The sequence below is a fragment of the Aquarana catesbeiana genome, linkage group LG06, assembly GCF_042186555.1.
Source record: "Aquarana catesbeiana isolate 2022-GZ linkage group LG06, ASM4218655v1, whole genome shotgun sequence".
In the NCBI taxonomy this organism is placed as follows: domain Eukaryota; kingdom Metazoa; phylum Chordata; class Amphibia; order Anura; family Ranidae; genus Aquarana; species Aquarana catesbeiana.
Window position 1 is genome coordinate 190,640,642 of NC_133329.1, and position 17,959 is coordinate 190,658,600.

Genomic DNA, 17,959 nt, shown 5'->3' on the forward strand with positions numbered 1-17,959 from the left:
CCTTTCCTGTAAAGATCCCTTCCTGAGAATTTTAGAGGATAGGGTGGTGATTAAACCTGATCCACTCTATCTACCCAAAGTTTCTTCCAACTTTCATAGGTCCCAGGAAGTCCTCCCTAGTTTTTGTACCTCTCCCAAAAATGCGGAAGAGGAAAGGTTTGGTCTTTAAGATGTAAAGAGATGTCTTCTACTTTTTCAAATATAAGTTTTATTCAACCACTGGAGAGGGCACTACAATTGAACACGTTATACAGCGGAATGAAAAGAGAGGTGAAATGAGGACGCAGCCTCTAACTGTATAAGAGAAAATGAGGTTGCAGCCTCTGTTATTACATCAGTGCAGAATCTTTCATTTGGACCTCTATAACATTCCTGCGTGAACATTGTCTTATAGTTTGGTGTTCTAAGAACCACTAGTACCCTCCCACTCCATTTTCCAACACAAACTAAATCAAAAAAAGACTACCCATATACACAAAGAGAGAATAGATAGCGAAGGATAGAATGTTAAAGGGAACTTAAAGAGGAGAGAGGAGAAAAAGGGGGGGAAAGAAAGAGAGGGGGAGGGGGGGGCGCATGGAGGTAGCTAAATCACTCACTTCGACCAGTTAGTCCCCTCTGTATCCTCCAATAGCGTCTATTTTAGAAGCTACAAAGACTAGGTGGGAGGGCCTCCACCCAAAAGGTTCTGTCCCTCATCTGAGAATATGAACATGTTCCATCCGGCCCATGTCCTGGAGAACCGTTCATTTTGGTGTCTGTCTGTAAGGACAAGGTCCTCCCATTTTTTTTTTTTTTTTTTTTTTTTTTGATATTTTCCACCTTCTTCACCCACATGCTAACCGTAGGAGGTTGTGTAGATTTCCATAATAGCGGGATACATGCCTTGGCAGCATCAAACAAGTGTCGTGTGAGCGATTTTTTTTTTTTTTTGTAGGCCTTGCTGGGGGCGTGAGAGGCGTGGAGCAAAAAAATCGCTGGGTCCGACAATATAGGTCGCTCAGTGAATCTCTGTACTGTGCTCTGAACAGTCTTCCAAAATTGCTCCAATTTGGGGCATGTCCAGAAGATATGGAGGAGAGTTCCTCGTTCGCTCTGACACCTCCAGCAAAGATCCGAAGCGGATGGGTAAATCCTGTGTAGTTTTGCAGGGGTGTTATACCATCTGGTGAGAATTTTATAATTAGTCTCCTGCGTTTTCATGCATATCGAGGATCTATATGTGAAATGTATAATGTTTTGTTTTTGTCGGGGTGTAAATGTAGAGCGTAAATCCCGTTCCCACGCCTTTATACACTGTAGATCTGAGCCCTCCAATGGTGTGGTCAGTAGTTAAGTGGCAGAGAGGGTATGAGACATTGGGCCCTCTTCCTCACAGTACGTTTCGTAAGTAGTCAGTATTGGGAAGAAACTGTCAGGAGCAGGGAGCGACTTAAGAAAGTGCTGGAGTTGGCCTGCTCTCCAGTAGTCCAATCTGAACTGTCCTTCCAAGCTCGTGAGTTCAGCTATAGTGGGCCATCGACTCTGTGTGATGAAGTGGGAGGCTTGGAAACAGAGTTTCTTAGAGAGATAAAAGTTTGATCAGTACAACCTGGTGCAAACTCTGGTGTGCCCAAAATCGGGTGGATCTGGGAGTTGAATGATGAAAGTCGGAAACGTAAGAATAGAGAGGCGCATGTATTCACTGTTAGGCCTATCAAGGGGTGATTTTTGAGTGTTCTTGGTACGATATGAGCTATCCATGGTGCTCTGTTCAGGGGTAAGTTACACTGAGATTGTTCTATTCTGGTCCACTGTTTGGAGGACTGGTGGCGGTTCCAGTCGATCAGTCTAGTCAAATGGGTTGCGTAATTGTATTTACGGAGGTCTGGTATCGCCAGGCCTCCAAACAATTTAGGTAACATAAGTTGTTGTCGGTTAAGTCTGGGGCGTTTACGAGTCCAGATGAATTCAAAGAAAAGGGCACTGGCTTGGGCAAAATATGATGCAGGGATGTGGATCGGTAGGGCCTGCATGAGGTACAGGAATTTAGGAAGAATACACATCTTCAATATGTTGCACCCGCCAAACCATGAATGGAACCCCATATTCCACTTGGCTAGTAGGGCCCGAACTGTAGCTAGTAACGGGGGGAAGTTTAATGCAAATATCTGCAAAATTTTTGGGGGGATTAATGTCCCTAGATGTTTGAGAGCCGACGTGGACCATTTAAATTTAAAGCTGTCTCTAAGTGTTGAAAGTAATTGTGGGGGGATACCTACCCCCATTGCCTCAGACTTGTCGAAATTAATCTTCATATTAGATAAACTACCATACGTCTTAAACTCCTGCAAAAGGTTCGGGAGGGAAGCCATCGGGCTAGTTAAAGTAAACAGCATGTCGTCCGCATAGGCGGCAATCTTCTGCTGAGTGCCTCCTACCACTACCCCAGATATGTCCGGATTAGAGCGTACCGTGCACAAGAAAGGTTCCAACAACAGGGCGAAGAGGAGTGGGGATAAAGGACGACCCTGGCGAGTACCATTCCCGATCATGAAGGCATCCGACAAGACACCATTGACCCGCACTCAAGCAGTGGGTTCAGTGTAGAGAGATTTTATCCAAGTCAGCATCCTATCGCCAATGCCCACATGATTCAAGACGGGGATCATAAATTGCCTATCCACCCTATCGAAGGCCTTCTCCGCATCTGTGCTTAGGAAGATGCACGGGTTCTTATTTTGATTGACTGTGTAGTAGGTTAAGGGCTCTGGTAGTATTATCCCTGGCCTCCCTGGTTGGGATAAAACCCACTTGATCCTGGTGGATCAGGGATGGGAGATATTGTTGGATTCTATTGGCCAGAATTTTTGTAAAAAATTTTAGATCTATGTTAAGGAGAGAGATTGGCCTATAGCTCCCACAAGCAGTGGTATCCTTCCCCTCCTTGTGTATTACTGCAATATGAGCTGATAAAGTATCCCGAGGGATGTTCCCTCCCGAACCCAGTGAGTTGAAAAATTTGCAGAAGTGTTCCCTGACGTATGGCAACATGGTCTTGTAGTATTGGGCTGTATAACCGTCTGGACCCGGTGCTTTCCCTAATTTAATAGCGCCAATCACTGAAGTTATTTCATCTACGGATATGGGTTCTTCCAACAAGGTACTGGCTTCATCAGGTAATTTGGGCAGTCCTGACTTGCACAAGTATGTCTCTATTTGGGATTGTGAGGTGGCTGGCTTTTGTAAGTTGTAAAGGGAGGCATAGAAATCTTTAAATTCCCTGGCTATTTTACGAGGGAGTGTGGTTTTCTGACCTGATGGCGACCTAATGTGCGGGATGTAGCTCGCTAGTTTCTGTTCTTTCAGGGAGTTGGCTAGAAGTCTGCCACACTTATTCCCTGATTCATAGGACATGCGCCTGCATATCTGTATTGCCGCTTTAGCTCGATTTTGCATTATATCATTGATTTTGGCTCGTAAAAGCAGTAGTTCTGCTTCTCCCTCAGGGGTCTGGGCGTGTTTGTCTTGCTTCTGCTTTCTGTAGATCATGGAGAAGCGTTGACAGTTGTATCGAGCGCTGTCTTTTGATACGTGCTCCATGTTTAATACCCCGCGTAACACCGCCTTGTGGGCTTCCCACACCAGTCCAGGGTTACTGTCAGGAATGCCGTTTGTCTTAAAGTAATATTCCATCTCTTTTACTACATCTTTAAGAGTTACTTCATCTTGTAAGAGGCTTTCGTTTAGTCTCCAAGTCCGTTCCCTGGTATTGAGACAGTCCGTGAGGGCATAAGCGAGAAGAATCAGGGCGTGGTCAGACCACGTAATAGATCCGATCGAGGCGCTTCGTACAGCATGTAATTGGGCATGGGGAATTAGAAAAAAATCAATTCTAGAATACTGCCTGTGTGGGGTCGAGTAAAAAGTATAGTCACGTTCCGATGGATGTAAAAGTTTCCATACGTCAATCAGTTGTGAATTGTGTAATGAGCGAGCTATTCATTTCCTAACTGTCGGTGTGATTGAGGAAGTTCCCGATGAGGTGTCTTCTGAAGTCTCCTCCAATAATCAACTGACCCCTGGTGAAGCAATGTCTAATGTCTTGGCTATGAATTGCTCTTGTTGGCTGTTGGGAGCATATATGTTTGCTTGTGTCACCTCAACCCCTCCAATGTCACCCCTGAGGAACAGATATCGTCCGTCCGTATCAGTTTTTACCTCTACGCACTTCCATGGTACAGAGCGCGAGATGAGTATAGACACCCCTCTGGATTTGGTCGTGCCAAATGTGGAGTGGTATACTGTTGGATAGAATTTATTTTTCAGTATTGGTAAGTTACCTCCTTTAAAGTGAGTCTCCTGTATAAATGCCACATTAGCCTTATGGCGATGGAGATCGCCTAATAGCATGCGTCGTTTTTCGGGCGTATTTAGCCCCTTTGCGTTCAATGAGAACACCGTCACCGCCTCCATGGCCCCCCTATGTAGATAAAAAAGGGAGGGTGTTTGAAATAAGGGGTAGAAAGAGAGAGAAGAGGGTAAAGAAAGGAAGGACTAGAAAAGAGGGGAGAAAAAAAAGTAGTGCTGAAATATCAGCAAGTATTGTGTATATGTGTAATCTATCTAAATAGCACAATAATGCTAAAACGCTCACTAGCTCAGAGCCAGTAATCGAGCGCAGGCCTAAGTGGGAGCTCAGATAGGAATAGCTAGTAAAAAGGTCTCCGGCTCCCCCCCCCCCCCCACTTACTCTTATCATACATTGTCAATATATTGCTGACGACTAAAGCTTACAACAAAATATATTCAGTTTAAATAGAGGTTACAGACACTTTCTTTTGTAAGATGGTACTCATACTTTGAACAGAAATAAACCCACCTAAACACTAGCCTGAGCAGGTTAACTTTGAAATTCTTAAACCCTTTTTGCCTTCTGTATCCCGCAGCTAACAGGAAATCCCATCCGGGACCCAGCATATGGAGGCACTACCCTTCCCCCCTCCCTCATGCGTCACATGACTCTACACTCTGGGAAATAACCACTTCTGCTTCCATGCTTCCCCCCTCCCCCCCACCACCCTCTTTGATCTATTGCAGTTCTAGTCACTTCCAGGGCCACTTTTCCGCTCTTGTTTCGCCAAGTTCTTTAAAAAAAAAAAACACACTCTACTGCATAGCATTTTGTTAATCTATGTGCAGCCCGGGAGTGGAAGACCACATCCCCAGGACCCCGCTCTCCTCCATTACCCTGAGCAAAACTCCCAGGGTCCGCCGGACTCGTAAGCCCACCCTCTCCAATATTAATAAGTTCCTCCAGGGAAGCAGGAGGATCCGGGGACTAGGGGGGATAGGGGCCTCGATAACGTAAACTACAGATACCATTGAAACCTGACAGTGAGCGCCCCCCCCACATGTATACATTCCCGCTAAATCTGTAAATATCCTCACTCAATGGAGCGTCTTCTGGCAGCATTTACTCACAGACCCATTAGGCCAGGATTGTAACTTGCCCATCACTATCACTTGGGGACCGTCCTTATAATCTGGATTGTAGCAGCAGAGAGCCTGAAGATCTCCCACCACCTTCGAGGCGGCTCAACATTTAATGCTGAGGGGTTGGACAAAAGTCTTCAGCCTAAATGTTCAGATCAGAGACTCTGTTCAGATCAGGACTGTCACTGACAGGCTTCATCATTAGTAACCGGTGATCTAGATGGGTCATAGTGGAATCCTTCTGGCCAGTATCAAGAGGATGAGGAAATCCGTGTGGGGGGAGAAGTGTCAGGTCTGGACCCCATTCCCAAGAGCGTATATCCACAGAGCAGGATCGGGGGTATATTATCATCGCTTTGATCATCAGACAGAGTCTTTCTCGCCGCGGCAGGCTCAGGGGAACAAAAACCAGAACTTTGTCAGGCTGTAGTGAAAAACACCGTAGGACATGTCAGTTATGACTCACGTGGACCCTCCGCGGATGGAGCTCGCTGCCTCCTTCTGGATCGCTGTTGGCGGGGGGGTTGGTGGGTCCGCTGAGAGGAGGATCCCGGGCGTCCCATAAAACGAGGTATCAGGGCCAACCAGTTCGGAACCGAAATTGGTTCCGCTTCCAAAAAGGTGAAGAATGCAGGGAGGTCCACTGAGGAGCGCAGCATGAAAGAAGAATTTCCATTTAGAAAAGTCACCGCTAACGGGTATCCCCAGCGGTATGTGCAGCCCTTTCGTCTGGCCAAATCCAGCGCTGGTCTCAGCAGGGCTCTGCGCTGAAGAGTGGCCCTAGATAGATCAGGCAAGATCTTGATTGACGCTCCGTCAAATTCCACTTCCCCATGATCCCAGGCTTTGCGCAGTATAAGTTCCTTCTGTGTGTATCTGTGGAGCCTGCACAGAACATCCCAAGGCCTATCCGGGTCTGGTGACTTAGGACCAAGGGTCCTATGGACTCTGTCCAACTCTAGGCTCGTCGGAGGAGCGCCCAGCACGTTCTGGAATATGGCCACTACTGTCTCCTCCAAGTTGATGCGGCGGCTACGGTCCTCCAAGTCCTCCAGGTGTAACTGCAAATCTACTGCGGTAGTTGCCTGGGCCTCCTGGCAACGTTCCAGAGGCGAAACCCGCTGCGTGAGGGCTGAGATCGTTCCCTCCCCGGAGTCCACCCGATCCGATATGACCTGTATCTCGGCCCTGATCTCCTGTAAGTCGCGAGCGTGTGCCTCTTTTACACGGAGGATGAGGGATTCAATGTCCGACTTAGAGGGGAGAGCCTCTATGTCCGCCCTCGTGGGGAGAGCTTGGAGCATGGCTCGCAGTTCGTCAGGCATGCTGCCATGGTGTAGTGATGAGCTAGTCATCTCTGGTCTTAAGGCAGCCGGGGTCTCCGAGAAACAGTTCGGCGTGTTGGACAGACGGGGAGAGATGTAAATCCGGTGATTCAGGTCTGTCCATGTACTGCACATGTGGCGCTGTCGCAATGGCGCCCGGAGAGGATCTCTGCGAGTCCCGAAGATATCTTTTAATTCCGCTTCTTGGAGTTGTAATCTGGGGTCCTCTGGTCAGCGATCGTGTTCTGTACCTCTTGGAGGTTATCATACCTCGATTTCTTGTGCGAAAGCGGTCTTAAGGGTGGGTGAGAGAAGGGATAGCCAGGAGCACTCAGAAAACACTTCTTCACACGGCCATTGCTAAGCCACGCCCCGATGTCTTCTACTTTATCTAGAAAAGACCAGTGGATTTAGGAGTTCCTCCCAACTGTTAGTTTTGTTCAGTGGCCCCAAGAAGGGGTCCAAAGCATCTAAAAGTTCTATTGCTAGGTGGATTAGGGGAGCCATCTGTGAGGCATATATAGCGTCAGGTCTCACCCCTCCTGCTAGAATTAGGGCCCATTCAAAGAGATCCATGGCCACATCGTGGGCAGAAAGAGCGGGAGCTTCATGGGAAGATATCTCTAAAGCTGCCGTCTGGTCCTCCTCTCATGCATTTGTCAAGCACTATAGAGTTCAGATGCTTTCCAGCCAGGACCTTTCCTTTGGTAGGAAAGTGCTTCAGGCTGTCGTCCCTCCCTAAGGTATAATATCTTGCTTATCCTCTCAAGTAGCTGTCCTGGAAGGTGAGGGGGGAAAACCCCCGTTAGACTTACCGGTAACGGTATTTCCAGGAACATTCCAGGACAGCGTCTATATTCCCACCCTATTCTATTTTTTCACTGGTCAACTATGTTTTCCTGGTGGTGGTGTGTTTTTATGTTTTCTATTTTTTTTCCTCTGCCGAGTGTACCTTCGGTGGAGGTTACTTGATCTTCTAAACAACTGAGGGTCAGAGGAAAGGGAGGGGCCTTTTAAATTCTATCTGATTTGTGTTTCATGTAGAGGGCGGAGCCGATCATCTCTCAAGTAGCTGTCCTGGAAGGATCCTGGAAATACCGTTACCGGTAAGTCTAACGGGGGTTTTTTTTCCAGACATTTTTGGAAAAAAAATAAAACCGCATATTTTCTTACACAAAGTTGTCCATTTATAAGATATTTCCAACACAGCAAATACATAGCAAAAATGACACCCCAAAATACATTATGCTACTCCTCCTGAGTATGGTGATACCACATGTGTGGGACTTTTACACAGCTTGGCCACATACAGAGGCCCAACATCCAAGTAGCACCATCAGGCATTCTAGGAGCATACATTACATATTTTCCTGGCAACCTATAAGTTTTGAAGGCCCTTCATATTTCTAACACATAGCATGTACATACCAAAAATTACAATCCAAAATAAATTCTATTGCGGAAAGGGTAAAAAAAAAAAGGTATTACCTGTGCTTTTAGTATTGTCCACAGAAGAGAGCACTGGTCCAGGCAGCAGTCAGGGATGTGCTTAGCGACAGCAATAGTAATTATCCAGGCAGCAGGCAGGAATGTTGTCTATAGTCAGCACAAGGATATTGTCAGCACAGCCAAAGCATTTGTCCATAGAAATTGTCCAGACAGAGACAGCCAGCACAGCCATAATATTGGTCCTGGTACACTGTTACCTGCAGACACTCATTATTGTACCGCTCTGCAGCCCTTCATAAGCATACTGCCTCTTGCTACAGCTAATTATTTGCATAGTCCAGGTAGCAGACAGAGGTGTGGTCCGCTCATGCGGCAGGCAAAGGCATGATGGCAGTAAGTCAGCAGCAGGCTGAGGGCCACAATCGGGTAAGACCTGTGCACAGGGGTAGAGGCTTCGACCCACCCAAATCTCTATGAAGCCTCCGGACTCCAGACCCTAATCCAGAAATTACAAAACCCGGAGAAAACAAAAAAATTGTTTTCTCCATCCGGAAAAACTATTCTGGAGCCCCTCATGTATGTGAGACCCCTGTGTACTACAGTAGCAGGGCAACAGATCAGTCCAAGTGGTAGGCAAAAGCATAGTCCATAAAACAGGCCAGGGTCAGTTCACATGCAAGCAGTCCAAGCGGTAGGCAGAAGCATAGTCACAAAATAGGCCAGGGTCAGTTCATGTGGAGGCAGTCCAAACGGTAGGCAGAGGCATAGTCAGAAAACAGGCCAGGGTCAGTTCACGTGGAAGGCAGTGGCATGGTTATTTGGGGAAGCAGGGGAAATGGTCAGCACAGATGATGAAAATGGGGAAAATATGGGCTAATATTTTAGGGATGTATGATAAAGTTCGAAGCATTCACCAATGCAAAGGCCAGGTTAGGAGGGACACTGGGGACAATGGAAGCTGGTATTTTTTCGAAAACCTCTTCTGCTGCACACACGATATCTCTTTTGCCGTCTTCAGCCTGCTTCCGATGGTGGAATGTTGTACAGGAAGTGGCGTTCATGAAGTCGGCTAACAGCATCAGAGCGAAGGTCTTGTGGGGGGGGGTCTTTGTTGATAGATGAGGGACGTGACTACTACTTCTATGAATTTTAGGAAGGGGGCGGGGCTTTCTGTGGATTTTGTGTAGACTATGTAGGAATTGTAAATGGATGAGATAATTTGCTACCTTCTTGTACCAGAATCGGGACCCCCTTATTGACAAATAGGGCTGAATCATTTGATCATTGAAATCCCCCCCCCCCCCATGTAGAGATTATATTCTTGGACACATTTTGGTTTTTCAATGGGACCTCTTCTTCGCTGAACTACAACTGTAGTGTCATCATGAATGGTGGACATCGTGTGCACGTTCATCACGGCTGATCACGTGGTAAACAGCCATGCCCAGTGGCTGTTCACCCCTGTCAATGACGAGCGGTGTCTCGATGACACGCCGCCACCGACAGTACAGGGCTGCGCGCACACAATCGCGCGCATGCCCTGTTTAAATGGGCTCACGTCATATGACGTCCGCCCAGAACTAGAGCCTTACTGTCCCGCCGTCATATGACAGTGGGCGGTAGGCTAGTGGTTAAATCGAGGATCTAGAACTGTTGCAATGCAGTATAGTGGGTTGGACTCGGTGTCTTGAAACCGGTTGGTAACGGCCTCCAGTAGAGTGGTTTTAGCCGTTTTTACGCCATGGTCTGTTTCTACCTCTTTTCCAAGCAGACGCTTCAGTGCAGCAATCAAGGAGATAACTTCAGCAATGGAAGCATTAGCTGAGCTTTTCTTTTAACTGTTCAAATGGAGATAGAAGAGACAAACTATTTTCAACTAATGTGCACTCAGTGTTGCTGGCAGCTCGTAATCTACAATGTATGCAGCTAAAACACGCTTGTGTTCAAAAAGACTTTGTAGCATATGTCAAGCATGCTACAAATGTTCGGGCTTTCACATTGGAGAAACAGCAGCGGTTGTTTCAGGTCGGTTTGCAGGCGCTATATTTATCTCAATAGCGCCTGCAAACCGCCCCAGTGTGAAAGGGGTCTTATGCTGGCCATAAAAAAACAATGTCTTCCTTCAAAAAAAAATTAATTACAAGAAAGTTTGTTTGATTTTCTAATCGTTAGTGGGGTCAAACCAACGTTCGGAGAAAGTGGAAGGAGCAGAATAAAAAAGTTCTTGGTGAAAGGAATTTTCAGACCGTGTATGTGGTTTTTGTTCAGAAATTACATTAATTTTAAAACTGAATGTTAAAAGCAAGTGAAATTTTTCAAACGGCATTTTTTCATCCAGCAAATGTACAAAGTTTTCATATGAATATTCTTGTCCGAAAATGGATTTGTATGGCCAGCATAAGGCTCTGTTCACACCTATGCAGTTTGCTTTTGATCTGGTTCTAGTAAAAGAAAAACAAAAAAAAAATAAAAAAACTTCTGCCTTTTTAGAACGACTCCCTTCCTGCCCGAGACTACATGTCCCATGAGGCTTTGCTCCACACATTCACATACAAGTTCTCAGGCATTTACTGACATGTATGAATGATGTACTGAGCTGTATTTGTGCTTCTCTCGTATTTCCTGCTATGTAAACAAATATTGCATTCTGTACACAGGCCAACTAATCAGCTGCCCGATTAATCGATTATGAAAATAGTTGACTATTTTCATAATCGATTAGTTGTCAGTAGGGCTGCAACTAACGATTATTTTCATAATCGATTAGTTGGTCGATTATTGTTTTGATTAATCGGTTAATAACCTTAAAAAAAAGTGTGGTGTATAATTTAGTTAGTATGTAAAGTTTTTTTAAAAAAAACAATGTATTCTTAAATATCTCTATGCAGCGGTAAATATAAACAACCAACTATATGGTTAGGGAGCAAAATATTAAATCCATTCTGAGAATAACAGACAGAAGAGATATACTATATATATATATATATATATATATATATATATATATATATATATATATATATATATATATATATATATATATATATATATATATATATATATATATACACTATTAGAAGAGAAATACAGTTTTTTGGCCAATTTGTTGTCGGGCAGATTAAAAAATACAAATTGCTGCAAAAACGAATTACATGCTTTTCTGCAGCTTCTCCATTGAAGTATATTGAACCAAAAAAGCACCGTTTTGCGTTAAAAAAAAAAAAAAAAGTCCCTGACCCTTTCCAAATACGCAGCGGCTGAAAAAAAGTATAGTTGTGAACGTGTCCCATAGAAAACCATGTTAAATGAACTGTAGTGTGTTTCTGCAAAAAAGCACCAAAAAACACAAAGATGTAAACCAGGTCTAAAATGTTTAGTAACATAATGGGGTTAAAAAAAAAACTAAAATGAGCCCTTTATAGTACAAAAAAAGCAAATGATCACTACTGTAAGGGGTTAATTTTTTTACTGTAGAACTGTGAAAGTAATATTTACAGTAGCGATTATTTGCTCTTTTTGTACTATAAAGGGCTAATTTTATTATTTTTAACCCCATTATGTTACTGGCCGATTAATCGATTATGAAAATAGTAATCGATTAATTTCATAATCGATTAGTTGTCGATTAATCGATTAGTTGTTTCAGCCCTAGTTGTCAGTTTAGGCCAGCACCCTACTGTTTGGTCTTTTCAGTGACTGTAGATGTACAGTTGCTTGGGCTGTTAGCGGTGCCACCATAACAAAGATTTATTGGGCATAGTCTATTACTGCACAGTATAATAGGGTTGTCCTTAGATGTCTGTTTCAAGGCACTGGGCTTTGTCTTGTTCAGAGGTGGTGGAAAGTCGCTGGCTTTATGCTTCTGCAGACTTTCCTATGTGCTTTTGTTTTGTACAAGGTGATTTATCCCCACCGTAACTCAGACCTAATCAATGCCTGTATGTTCTGTTGTGGCTGGTCTTTTTTTTTCAGCTTGCCCTCTAGTCTTCAGTTTTTAATTACATGCGTTTTGTGCATTCTACGTACTGCAATGAGCACAAGTATCTGAACCGAACGGCTGTTTTGATTAAGGTTCTTCAATTACCTTGTTATATTGGTCACACAAGCTTAGTGCCATTCATATGTCTTTAGTTGACTAGAGTCTCACTAGGTTTTTTCTTTTATAACTGATATTTTTTTGGGATCAGTCTTGTGTAACTTTGAGCTCTATTTTTCTGATACAGCTCAGATTTTTCCCTGCAGTTGGGCTTCCTGTGGGAAGTGAGGTCCCTACCTAGTCTGGTAACGTCTCCCTAATCATCTCATGGGCTATCCTGGATGACAATTTTGGAAAACCAGAGTTAAACCTACTGGTAACTTTCCAGGAGTCTTCCAGGACAGCCATGTTTCGGTGTTAAGGTCCATTTATGTTTTGTATATGTTTTAGGTGGTCTTCAGTTCCTTTTTAACTACTTCAATACTGGGCACTTTCACCCCGTTCCTCCCCAGGCCAATTTTCAGCTTTCAGTGCTGTCGCACTGTCAACAGGTTAGACTCCCTGTTTGTGATCGCGAACGGGCCAAAGAAGGGGCTGTCTGCTTCCTCTGCGACTATTTCTAGATGGATCAGACAGATGGTGGCTCAGGCCTATTTTGTCTGGGGTCGGGTTCCTCCCTTCCCGGTGAAGGCACACTCTACTCAGGCGCTGAGTGCCTCCTTCATCAGTGACGCAAGTGTGCAAGGCGGCCACCTGGTCGTTGGTGCACGCTTTCACAAAATTTTACAAAGTGGATGTGCTGGGTTTTCTTGCTGTTCAGGTTGAGCTCCAGACTGGCTGGTTGGCCTGTTTTTTTTTTTTTTTTTTTTTTTTGGCTGCCCCACTCATGTTTGGCACTGCTTTGGGACATCCCTATGGTTCTGAATAAGGAAGTTCATTGACAGACTTGGCACCCACCATTCTGTGGAGTTTTTAATGCTTCTGACACTGCTTGCGACAAAACTGAAGGCCTGTAGAAGAGAGGGGGGTGTATATCACCTAAGACTGCCTATGGGCGTAGCCAGGTCTTCTTTTTTTTTTTTTCTGCCTAGTGTCCTACTCCTGTAGGGGGCGATATAACCCTATGGTTCTGAATAAAAAAGCGCTGTGTCTGTCAGTGAACTCAGAGAAACTAGTCAAAAATCCTATTTTTTTACTTGTGAATTCCACATCTTGCAGTACAGAAAACAGGCCAGGCTGTCTTCTATTCTGTTTTACTCAGCTTTGCTTGCTACAAAACTGAACCCATGGAGTGGGGTAGGTGTATAGGGAAGGTGTCAAATCACCTCAAGGTACAAGCCTATAACACAGGATCTATGAATACTTGGCCTGGGAACTCACCCAGGGAACAGTTAGCCTTTGATTTGCCTGTTAACCCCTTCCCTGCCAGTGTCATTTTATACAGTGACTGTATTTTTTTTTTTTTTTTTTTTTTTAGCACCAATCACTGTATTGGTGTCACTGGTCCCCCAAAAGTGTCAGATTTGTCCGCAGCAATGTTGCAGTCCTGCTTAAAATCGCTGATCGCTGCCATTACTAGTAAAAACAATAAAACAGAGTCTATATATCTATCCCATAGTTTGTAGACGCTATACCTTTTGTGCATTGTGCAATCAAATATACGCTTTTTTTGTAATTTTTTTTTTTTTTTTTTAAATTGTTGGTCTTTTTTTGTTTATAGCACAAAAAATAACCGCAGAGGTGATCAAATACCACCAAAAGAAAGCTGTCTATGGGCGCAAAAAAGGACATCAATTTTATTTGGGTACAGCATCACATGAACGCGCAATTGTCAAAGTAAAGCAGTGCTGTTTCCGGAGCTAAAGTGGGGGGGGGGGGGGGGTGTTTATCCTTGGTTCACTTGTATAGACCACTGGTTGTGGCAGTGTAATCCAGCACTTTGCCGGAATTTTTTTATATATAGGGTAGACGCTGCTTTATTTGGGTTAAGATGTCCTAAGAGCAGATCCAGTGAGTTCTCCCAGTCAGAGAATTTTTTGGTAATGTAGGTTTTTGCCTTCAGAAGGGGAAATGGATTGTTGGATAAGTAGGGAAATTTCTCTAGCACTTTTAAAAGAAGTAGCTGCCTGTTACCAACATCTGCCAAAAATATGATCTATTGAAGGTTTCCATGGTGCCACTGTTTAAAGGTGGGATCACTAAGTGCTCCGGGAGGTCTGGTGTTCCATAGGGGGAAGAAAAGGAGAGGCATGACTATTTATTATACAACGCATGTGTATTTTATGCCCCACTAATCATGTGGAGTATAGGAAAGTTCTCTGTTACCTCTGCGTGTACAGCGAGGGGAAAAAAAAAATTTGATCCCCTGCTGATTTTGTACGTTTGCCCACTGACAAATGATCAGTGTATAAATTTTAATGGTAAATTTAACAGTGAGAGACAGAAAAAAAAATACAGAAAAACAGCTTTCAAAAAAAGTTAAATTGATTTGCATTTCAGTGAGTGAAATAAGTATTTGAACCCTTCGCAAAACATGACTTAGTATTTTGCCAACAAGGGTTTTGCCACAATCGGAGGTCAGATGTTTCTTGTAGTTGGCCAAAGGTTTGCACACATCTTCAGGAAGGATTTTGTCCCCCTCTTTGCAGATCCTCTTCAAGTTCTTAAGGTTTCGAGGCTGACCTTTGATAACTCGAACATTTGAGCTCTCTCCACACATTTTCTATGGGAATAAGGTCTGGAGACCAGCTAGGCCACTCCAGGACCTTAAGGTGCTTCTTCTTGAGCCACTCCTTTGTTGCCTTGGCCGTGTGTTTTGGCTCACTCTCATGCTGGAATACCCATCCACGACCCATTTTCAATGCCCTGGCTAAGGGAAGGAGGTTCTCGCCCAAGATTTAATGGTACATGGCCCCGTCCATTGTCCCTTTGATGCGGTGAACCTGTCATGTCCCCTTAGCAGATAAACACCCTCAAAGCATAATGTTTCCACCTCCTTGTTTGGGGATGGTGTTCTTGGGGGTCATAGGTAGCATTTCTCCTCCAAACACGAGCTGAGCTGATGCCAAAGAGCTCGATTTTGGTGATTACTTAGAGTAAATTCTTTCCAAGGGTCATGCTTTGATTAGATTCACTATCGGTATACATCAAGGTGCTGTGAATACAATCCCTTTACATATTTAGTTTAAGATGCCAGGTTTTCTGGTTCTCGGTTTTATGTAATTTTATATTTTAGAGATATGTTCAAAAGTTGAGGTCTAACTTCAGATTTCTTTTCCCTTTTAATTAGTTTATTTGGGGCAAGCTGGCCCAAACAAATGATTTAAATTACTAAGCAGTGTGCTTGCTGTCCATGCTGTATAAACTGTCAGTAGCATTACCTACTAATGAAGAAGAAAGGTTTTGCGGCGCTCAGATTTTGTGATGTCAGCTATGGAATTGTATAATGATGGTTCTGATAGAACATTAATGTTAGAACAAAAAAGGGGGGGGGGGAGGAGGCAGCCGTCCTCCAGAGGGTGTTCATAGCCTCTGTGAGCATAGTACTGAAAAGGGAAGGGGGGTGTGGAGGCGCCAACTCTGCTGACACTGTTATATGGTGAAGGTGTAATACATACACTTACTGGTAAGTCAGTTCAGATGGGGTGGCGATGTCCATCAGGGGTTGTGTTGTCCTGGGATGTGCTGGTGTGCAGGCTTCACTGGCGCTCCTTCACCTCAGGGGATGTTGGTTCCTGGTTGAGAGAGGCTAGACAGCGGTGTCCAGTGTGTGGAAGCTCCACGCTAACCACCCTGGAACCCGGAAGTGATGTCAGCGGTGCACAGGAAGTGTCCAGACACAGGAGATAATGCAGGCTACGCGCTCGGGGCTCACAGCTCCTTCTACTGGCCTGTTTGCTCTCAGGAGGAGAGCGACTTAAATGGAAGTACAGGACATCTGACTGTGATGTGGGCGGGACATCCGTAGCTGTGGAACCACAACAGCCAGCGGACCCGCGTTGTGAAAACAAGGATGTAAAAAATAGATTGGTAGTGGGAAAAATATGTTCAGAGTCAATAGTTTCATGTGCAAAAGAAAAAATGTTTTATTTAAAAAGGATCATTGATTTAATAAGCGAGTATTACATAAAAAGAAAACTTTAATAAAAGATTGGTTAAAAAAAAAGAAAAAAGGAAAGTGTCACAAATGGGATTAAAAAATGCATAAGGATGCATTGTTGGTGGACAATGGAGCACATTATGGGATAAAGTAGAGGGGGATGGGGAAAAGTTGTTTATCCCCCAAGTTATGCCATATCCCAGGGTAACAGAAAATGAACCAAGTGGGAAATGTCTAAAAAGCGGGGACAAGGATTGATAGTCAAGGGTATATATATATATATATATATATATATATATATATATATATATATATATATATATATATATATATATATATATATATATATATATATATATATATATATATAAAATTTGTAAAGGATATATCGATAAAAAATATGTTATATATATATATATATATATATATATATATATATATATATATATATATATATATATATATATATATATATATATATATATATATATATTATATATATAGCGGGGGTCAAGCTACAATAAGGAGTGTGTCTCTATTTCTTCATTGAGTCCCCCCCAGCGAAAGAGTGTTCAAGGAATATGTCCAGTACGTTTCTTGCTGACATAAACGTTTAAAACGTTCTGCAGTCGGAAGGTCTCTGGGAATGGCCTCTATGACCCAGACTTTGAGGCCTTTGGTGGATTTTTGGTGTTCTTTCAGGAAATGGAGAGGGACACTGTTTGTCACTGCCCTTTTCTATGAAGCGCCTGTGTTTGCCAAAACGTTGGCGTAAGGTGCGTATAGTCCTGCCCACATAAAACAGGCCACATGGGCAGGTCAGGCAGTATACCACGTATTCACTAGAGCAGTTGTGGAATTCCGCTCCCACCCCCTCCACAGTCCGGCACTCAAGTGAGCACTGGAGGGGCAGAGCCGAGAGGCAATGACTGACCGTCACCGGCTCTTTGCTCACTGAAGACCAAGAACCGAGTGATCTGCAGTGTTTACTATGTTCTCAGTCTTGGAGGCGGCAGGAGGAGGGGACAGATGATTATAGCTTTTGGAATTGGGCTTTAAAAGTGGATATAAACCTGAAAAACACAGTCTAATACAGTTGAATAGATATTGCCTATACTAAGTATTTGAGCTTAGTTTGGTATCTTGAAGCAAACTCCTTCTCCAGAAGTCATTCCCGTTCTTCTGAACAGCATAAACCTGACAGAAGCAGAAAATTTGTGTCGCCACCCCACCTCTCCTGTGAGTGACAGGCTGTGCTGAAGATGAAACCAGAACGACCCTCTGTGTAATACACTGCAAAAGGGAGGGGGGGGGGGGGGGTTTCTCCTTTCTGCTCTTTGCCTTCACAAGATCAAGCTCCATCAGTGCAATCAGCTGCTGATGCACCAGTGGTTTATGACACAGATCTCCTTCACTTCATTTAACCCTGTGGTTACAATCTAAGTAAATCTGCTGACAACTGCTTTTCCCAGCACCTAACTTCTGAATTGCTGTTTACAGAGGTTTATATTTCCTGGTGCACATTGTCACTTTAGGCTGCAGGATTCACTGGATGTTTTAGTATTGGCCTCTTCCTACCAGCTTTCCCCTGATTAGCACAGATCCTGTGCTGTAAGCGGAACTGACAGTCACTGG

At 44.0% G+C, this 17,959-nt stretch overlaps 1 protein-coding gene across 4 annotated transcripts in view; it reads left to right on the top strand.

Moving 5' to 3' along the window:
- Window positions 1–17,959, top strand: part of GSPT1 (G1 to S phase transition 1) — a 455,031-nt gene that overhangs the window by 130,861 nt on the left and 306,211 nt on the right. The window lies entirely within an intron of this gene.